Source organism: Trachypithecus francoisi, unplaced genomic scaffold, assembly GCF_009764315.1.
Source record: "Trachypithecus francoisi isolate TF-2019V2 unplaced genomic scaffold, Tfra_2.0 Lachesis_group4, whole genome shotgun sequence".
Lineage (NCBI taxonomy): Eukaryota > Metazoa > Chordata > Mammalia > Primates > Cercopithecidae > Trachypithecus > Trachypithecus francoisi.
In genome coordinates, this window is record NW_022681469.1 from 98881355 (window position 1) to 98889472 (window position 8118).

General features: G+C 39.8%; 1 pseudogene; it reads right to left on the reverse strand.

The window, feature by feature from the left end:
• Positions 1–567: 567 nt before the first annotated feature.
• Positions 568–1167, reverse strand: LOC117072174 (annotated as a pseudogene).
• Between the last annotated feature and the right edge of the window lie 6951 nt (positions 1168–8118).

Below are 8118 nucleotides of genomic sequence, written 5' to 3' on the forward strand. Positions count from 1 at the left end.
CTATATACAGAAACAAGACAACCTGAAGTTAAATGGATGCCCACTGCAGAGTCAACAGGTCCAGCCTCACAGTGCACGTCCTGAGCTACAGCCCCTCCAAAAGGCATCTTCCCCACAGCCTCAATGCCGAGCAAGGAGCATCAAGAGTTTGTCTCAGTTTTTTTTGTTCTTTTTACAAACTATAGACATGTACAGTTGATAACTCAGAATTTCTAGCCAATAACCATATAGTTAACACCACCTTACAAAAAGAAAAAAAGCCAGAAACATCTTTTAAATGCCTTGTCACACCAACAGCAAAGGGCAGAGAGTGAGGAGAACATGAGAATGCCTTATCATTTTTAAAATGTTTGGAAATAGGTACAACTCTGATACAGTTTCAGGGTGCTCCAGACACCCATGGCTACTTCATGTAAACCACTGATCTAGAGCACTTTGAGAGACTGCAATATGATCATGATCAAATTTTGTAATTAAACCTAATGAGGGCAACAGACACTTCTCAAATAAGAGATGTGTCAATTATGGTGCTCCCCACTCTTAAGTATTCACAAGGAGACAGTTTATTTATTCAGCCTCCTCCTGCTCCTCTTCTTCCTCTTTGCCTTCTTCATCTTCCTCTTCCACCTTTTTTCCAGGCAACAATAGCAGGACCCTTTGCGCCATCAAACTTTCCTTTCGACTTACAGTCTGCAACATCCTTCTCCTACTTCTCCTTCAGCTTTGCTGCCTTAGTGATGTAAGGCTGCTTTTCACTGTCATTTAAGTTATTCCACATCGCACCCAGCTTTTTTGCCATCTCTCCAATAGAGATGGTGGGGTTTGTGGATTTGATCTTGGGGCCTAATTCTGAACAGAACAGGAAGAATCCAGACGGTGGCCTTTTGGAGGCATTAGATCCTTCTTCTTAGCTCCCTTAGCTGGTCCATAATCCTTCATTTCCTGATAATAGCACACTTTATCCACCTTTGCTATTTCATCAAATTTAGATTTCTCTTTCCCAGACATTGTCTTCCACCTCTCAGAGCACTTCTTGGAAAATTCTGCAAAATTGACAGGGACCTCTGGGTTTTTCTTCTTATGTTCTTCTCTGCACATCTGCACATAGAAGGCATAAGCGGACATCTTGCCCTTTGGTTTCTTGGGGTCACCTTTAGCCATCCTGAGTGTATTGTTCGCTAGTCTGGGCAGCGCAGGGCACCATGCAAGGCTCAGTGCTCCCCAGCCTTGTGCTAGCTACCTCCATGAGAGCCCAACTATCCTTTTAATTGATACAAAGCCCTGCCTCCATGGCTTAGACAAAAGACAAACATTTCAGCATTTTCTCCCTAATCTAACAGCAATGCTGAACTCACATACATAGGAAATTCTAAGTGTTTGCACGTGTATGGATATATATAATATGTATGTATTTTGTATGTGTATATACATATATATACTTATGTGCATACAGATGTATAAACACACAAACATATCCACTTGTCATTCTCAAGGCCCCAGGACTTGCACATAGTTGAATTCTAAGGCAGCTGCTGCCATGGGATTAGGTCTAGATCAGGACTGTTCCAGCAAGACAGCAAAGGTCAGAATCATACCCAGGATGCCCTAGGAAGTCCAGGACATTAGCTAGTCAAAAATATTTATGTGATCACTTCTCAGGCTTTTGGCTAAGATTGAATGCAAACATATTTATTTGCCTTATCCATTTGTGCAGTCAGTCCTAATTGCTACAGGGAGAGAGGGAAACAAAGAGAAAAAAACATAGTCCCTAACCTTGAACTGCTCACACACTCCACCGAAAAGCAGAAAAGGCACAAGAAAATGTCTTCAGAGAACACTTACAGAACAGTCCAAGTGCAAATGAATACCATGTCATGTAGTTTTTCTCCTTCTTCATCCTTCACTTAGATCCCAACAAAATAATCAAGAAAGCCACTTCTCCCCCGAGAGAGAGAAAGAATATTCACAATATGCCAGTCACTAAACTGTATTCTTTACTTGAAGAAACAGAGACTCAGAGAGTTTAAATAAGTTTCCCAAAAGAAGTCACAGACGTACTAAGTAGCATGAACAGTTTCTTTTTTTTTGAGACGGAGTCTCGTTGTGTCGCCCAGGCTGGAGTGCAGTGGCACGATCTCGGCTCACTGCAAGCTCCGCCTCCCGGGTTCATGCCATTCTCCCGCCTCAGCCTCCGAGCATTCTCCCGCCTCAGCCTCCAAGTAGCTGGGACTACAGGCGCCCGCCACCACGCCCGGCTAGATTTTTGTATTTTTAGTAGAGACAGGGTTTCACCATGTTAGCCAGGATGGTCTTGATCTCCTGACCTCGTGATCCACCTGCCTCGCCCTCCCAAAGTGCTGGGATTACAGGCTTGAGCCACCGCGCCCGGCCGGCAGTTTCAAATTGAAATCTATATGATTCCAATGCTCTTAACCACTACACCATACGGTAACTTGTAAATAGCACTGAAAACTGTAATAATCTTACTGGGCATTTTTTTGAGAATTGTTTGAGAATTAAGAATCGTTTTAAAAATGGTTAAGAAAATTCTATTTAGACAACTTCTTTGTCCCACTCATAACACATGAAAACCACCACTGCAGATTGAGAACAAAGGTACTACACAGTGAAGATGGATTTGAATTGAATCAAACGGTGAACTGAAAGGATGCGAGAGGCCAAGTTAGTAAGAGTTGCCAAGATCACTCTGCTCCTTCAGAGAAGTGAGTTAGTAGAGGAAAGAAAGCTGGGCAGGCAAATGTGATTAGGATGAGGACTTTTCATGATAGACACACCCCACTCCATCAATAACATACCCAAACTCCAGGAGTGACCCAACACAAACTGAGGTTCTTGGGGTCAAAGGATTCCCTCTTCTATGAACAAAATACGTCTCCATGTCTCTGCACATGCTGTTGCCACTCCCTGGAACACTCTTCCCCACATATCCCTAATAAGATATTTCTCTCAAAAAGCTCAAATTGGCCAGGCATGGTGGTTCACATCTATAATCCAAGCACTTTGGGAGGCCAAACTGGGAGAATTGCTAGAGGCCAGGAGTTTGAGACCAGTCTGGGCAACAAAGTGAAACCTTGTCTCTACAAAACAATTTTTAAATTAGGCAGGTGGGGTGGTCCCCGCTACTCAGGAGGCTGAAGTAGGAGGATCACTGGAGTCTAGGAGGTTGAGGCTGAGGTAAGCCATGATCTTGCCACTGTACCACTATACTCCACCCTATCTAAAATTTTAAAAAATACAAAGCTCAAATATCAGAATTACAACACTGCCTTCTCTGACTCTCCCAAGCAAACAGAATTACTAGTAGTTAACACCACTATCATAGAATTTGGAATGTGAGTGTGTGTATCCCCTCACCATTCTGATTAGCTGAATTCACTTATAAATTGCTTAATCCACACAACAGTCAGTGTTGCACAAGACTGCAGGTTGCTCAAACCATTCTTAAAGTCAAACTGTCTCTCTAAAAAATTTGGAAATGTATTCACATTAATAAAGATATCATTACTGCAAGTGAACTACATCTTTATTTGAAATGAAGGCATGTTCTGTCCCTAAAGTTGGGCCAGGAAGAATGTTTATTCTACTCACTTTGCAGTAGGAAACCTTTACACATTTGAAGGCACAGAGAGTTACTTCATGTGCCTGAAGCTTGAACTACGGAGAGGCTACATAGTGAAGTAGGAAGACCACCTGGTTAACAATCAGGAAACATGGATTACAGTCCTAACAAGCTTGCAAGTCACTGAAACTTAGGCCTCATCTTTCTTTATCTAAAATAAGAGAGTTGGTTGGATCAGGTGTTTTCTCATGTCCTTTTCTGCTTGACACTATAGTATTAATATATGATTCTACTATAAAATAAAAATACTAGAATTCAAGAAGCAATGCAAAATCAGAAATAGGCTTTGCATGAAAGTATGACAGCACAGGAACCCAAGAAAACAGTTCATGAGCCTGTCCCAGAATACAACAGAAGCACAAACAGAGCCCTCCTCATATAATCCTCTTCTACCTTCACCCTTAAAGGCTGAACCTTGCTTGAACCTCTTCTCCATCTTTTCCTCATTGCCTCCAATTAAACCATTCTTTATTTTTCTTCTGGATTACAAATTCATCATAAAGTGATAAGTTTCATAAGAATTCTGCATTATTGCTCCTAGACTTTGCAGAAAGCAGTGTGTGATTGAAAGACATACAGACCATGTTTCCCATTACATATATATGTGTAGGTATACATATAATTTAATGATTTTCTCTTCATACACATATGTGCATACACACACAAATATCCTCACAAAAACCTTATCTTATGTTATTCAAATCAATATTGATTAGGATTTCATAATTCAAGTTTTATGAAAATACTTATTAACATTTCATCATTTTATACCTCAGATAAGCACACAATGCTTTTCCAAACTATTCAGTTTTGCTGTGGAACAGATATCTTTATTAAATGAATATCAAATATCTTTATCAATAATAAAACACTAACTATAGGGTTTGAATATTTTAAGGTTACTAATCTATTGCTAGTCAAAAATGTCTTAGAAATCGAAACTTTTGCAAATATGCCTCTATTCAAAACAAAGTATTTATATGTGAATGTCATGATATCTGGGATTTGCTTTAAAATACTCCTCCAGCACCTCTTCCAAATAGTGGGGAGGATAGATGAAACAAGATCAACAAAACGTTATAATTTATCAAAGTCAAATGATGGATACATAGGAATCCATTATATTATTCTGTCTGCTTTTGTGTATGTTTTCATTTTTCCATAATAAAAAAGAAGCTTTTAAAAAATATATAATGCCGGCCGGGCGCGGTGGCCCAAGCCTGTAATCCCAGCACTTTGGGAGGCCGAGACGGGCAGATCACGAGGTCAGGAGATCGAGACCATCTTGGCTAACACGGTGAAACTCCGTCTCTACTAAAAAATACAAAAAAAAAGCTAGCTGGGCGAGGTGGTGGGCGCCTGTAGTCCCAGCTACTCCGGAGGCTGAGGCAGGAGAATAGCGTGAACCCGGGAGGCGGAGCTTGCAGTGAGCTGAGATCCGGCCACTGCACTCCAGCCTGGGCGACAGAGCGAGACTCCGTCTCAAAAAAAAAAAAAAAAATATATATATATATATATATATATAATGCCTTGAGCTGGGTGCAGTAGCTCACACCTGTAACCCTAGCTACTTGGGAGGCTGAGGCTAGAGGACTGCTTGAGCCTGAGAATTTGAGGCTGAGGTGAGCTGATCGTGCTGCCACTGCACTCCAGCCTGGGTAACAGAATAAGACACTGTCTCCAATAAATAAATAAATAAAATGCCTGAAACATACAAAACTCATGACAAATGTGTGTTGAATTAAAGTGCATATGTAGAAACAATAAACAAATAATAAAGAAATAAAGCTAATAAGTAGAAACAGTTTTAAATTTCAATGAAGATTACTGTAACCACTGAGAAATTAAATTATATTATTGGGTCCCTTTAGTGTTTGTTTCCCTTATACATTATATAATTTTTCAATCTTACTGCCTTGTTTTGTGATCTTTAGATCACATTAAAGGGTGAAAGGTGGCTTGGATATCATCAATGATTAACATTTATGAAGTCCTCACTATGTAAACACATAGCACTCTGCGGGACTCCTTTTACTATACAAGACAATAGCACGGAGTGCTAGCCAATGAGAAACATCTTTTTTTTTGAGACGGAGTCTTGCTCCGTCGCCCAGGCTGGAGTGCAGTGGCCGGATCTCAGCTCACTGCAACCTCCGCCTCCCGGGTTCACGCCATTCTCCCGCCTCAGCCTCCTGAGTAGCTGGGACCACAGGCGCCCGCCACCTCCCCGGCTAATTTTTTGTATTTTTAGTAGAGACGGGGTTTCGCCGTGTTAGCCAGGATGGTCTCGATCTCCTGACCTCGTGATCCGCCCGTCTTGGCCTCCCAAAGTGCTGGGATTACAGGCTTGAGCCACCGCGCCCGGCCCGAGAAACATCTTTATGAGACCACAGGAAGATATAAAAAACAAAAGTCATTCTCACATATAGAAAATGCATTTCATTACATTTGTGTTTATCACCATATGTTCTAATTCTCCTATACTTGTTATCACTTGCTTACTGTATCAATCCAAATGAGCTGCTGCCACTATATGCAACATCAAACCACAGTGACTTAACCCACTATGTATCAACTTTTAGAACTAAACACTACTTTTGAGATGATCCGTCATTCACAACTATGACTTCTCATAATATTCGTAATGTATTCATTGTTCCAATGTGACCATTCAACTTTTCCTGACTACTCACTAATATGTAAATATCTATCTAAGGCAGTCTTTCAAGAGTTTCACTTCTCATTACCATGCAAAGATTGAAAAAAAGAGATATCTCAAAAAGAAAAATCATTCTCTCCTAAAAAAAGTAGCCAAATGGCCTTACTCCAACATTTAAACGTGGCGAGAATTTAATCAGCTAGAATCTAAATTGCTTTGGAATTTAGGTGGGGTGGAACACATGTGTGAACAAAACACTTCAATTAGGCTGGGCATAGTGGCTCATGTCTATAATCCCAACACTTTGGGAGGCTGAGGCAGGAGAATCCCTTGAGGCCAGGAGTTTGACACCAACCTGGTCAAAATAGTGAGACCCTGACTCTAAAAAAATTATTTTAAATACTTTAATTATCTATTTCTACCTATAATAGAGCCTGAGGTCTGTATTTTTCTCTTCATTTTTGCCATGCCTTTTTAAGATTAAAAAAGGAGCTCTTTTGACTTAAGAGACATAACAATCAGATGTAAAACTTTAACCATGAATGGATCCCAGTTTGAAAAAAAATTATAAATACTTGGAGAACAAACGGAGAAATCTGAATATGGATACATTATTGGATGATATTTGGGAATTATGTTAATTTTCTCAGTTGCAATAACATCATTGTGGGTAGATAGAAAAATGGCCTTATTTTTAGAACGTCTTTGCTGAAGTATTTAAGGGTGAACTGTCAGTCATATCTGCAACTTTATCTGAAATGGTTCACAGATACATAGATAGACAAAGGCAAAATAGTAACAACTGATGAATCCAGGTAGTATATATAACTTCCTGTATGCTTGAAATTTTTCAAAATAAATACTTTTAAAAAGCTCTTTTTCTGGGGGTGGGGAGGGAAACTTTACTTAGACATGCTAAATGGTGACCTAGGAGAATAATATATGAGAACTGATGTAACCTTTTGACCTAGAAGTGTACTTTTTAAACCAGGTTACTTACTGCCCAAGGGTTCCATAGCTGGGGAAGATACAATGAGAAATCAACTACATAACAAAGGTATCAGTGATGGTTATCATCACCTCAGCAAACTGCCATACCCTCAGTACACAGTGCCCTCAGCCACCATCTCCAGATCAATGTGGCTGTCAATGACAGATGGCCAAAGCATCCCTATTCACTCAGGTCATTCTTAGTTCACACGGTCCAACAGGATTTAGGAGTCTTGTGTCATTAGACTGTCTTTAGAAAACAACCTAGCCATTAACGGCGGAAGCAGAGTAATGTTGTATGTCAGACAGCTCACTGTTGACAGTTTAAATACACTCAGAAAGTTTAAAACATGTTGATTTTCTGTGTACTACAATTACATTTTTACTGGCAGAGAACGTATCATTAAAACATAAATGCATGTTGAAAGCAAAGCTATAAAAAGACTTTTCTGTCACAAACTATTTCTAGACCCACCATAGCTAGGAAGAAAAAGTAATACTGTTTAGCACTGATTTGATCAAAATTGTAATTGCTGTGGAAAGGAGAAGGGACTTTTGGCTCAAATATAATTTTTAATACAGTTTATACTTCACAGAATCTGATTTGGGATCCACTTAATTTAGAGACAGTCACAGTAAAACAGGTACCTACCTTTACAGTAATATTTCATGAGAATATTAACAATTTCCTAATCATTGCAATATTAGCCCTTTATTACATGGTCCAATATTTTCACTCTTAATCATTCAGCTTGTCCCTTGAGTTATCTAAGGTAAGGTATCACCACTTTTGTCCAAAAGGTATAAATGCTCAAGCAACACAAAGCAA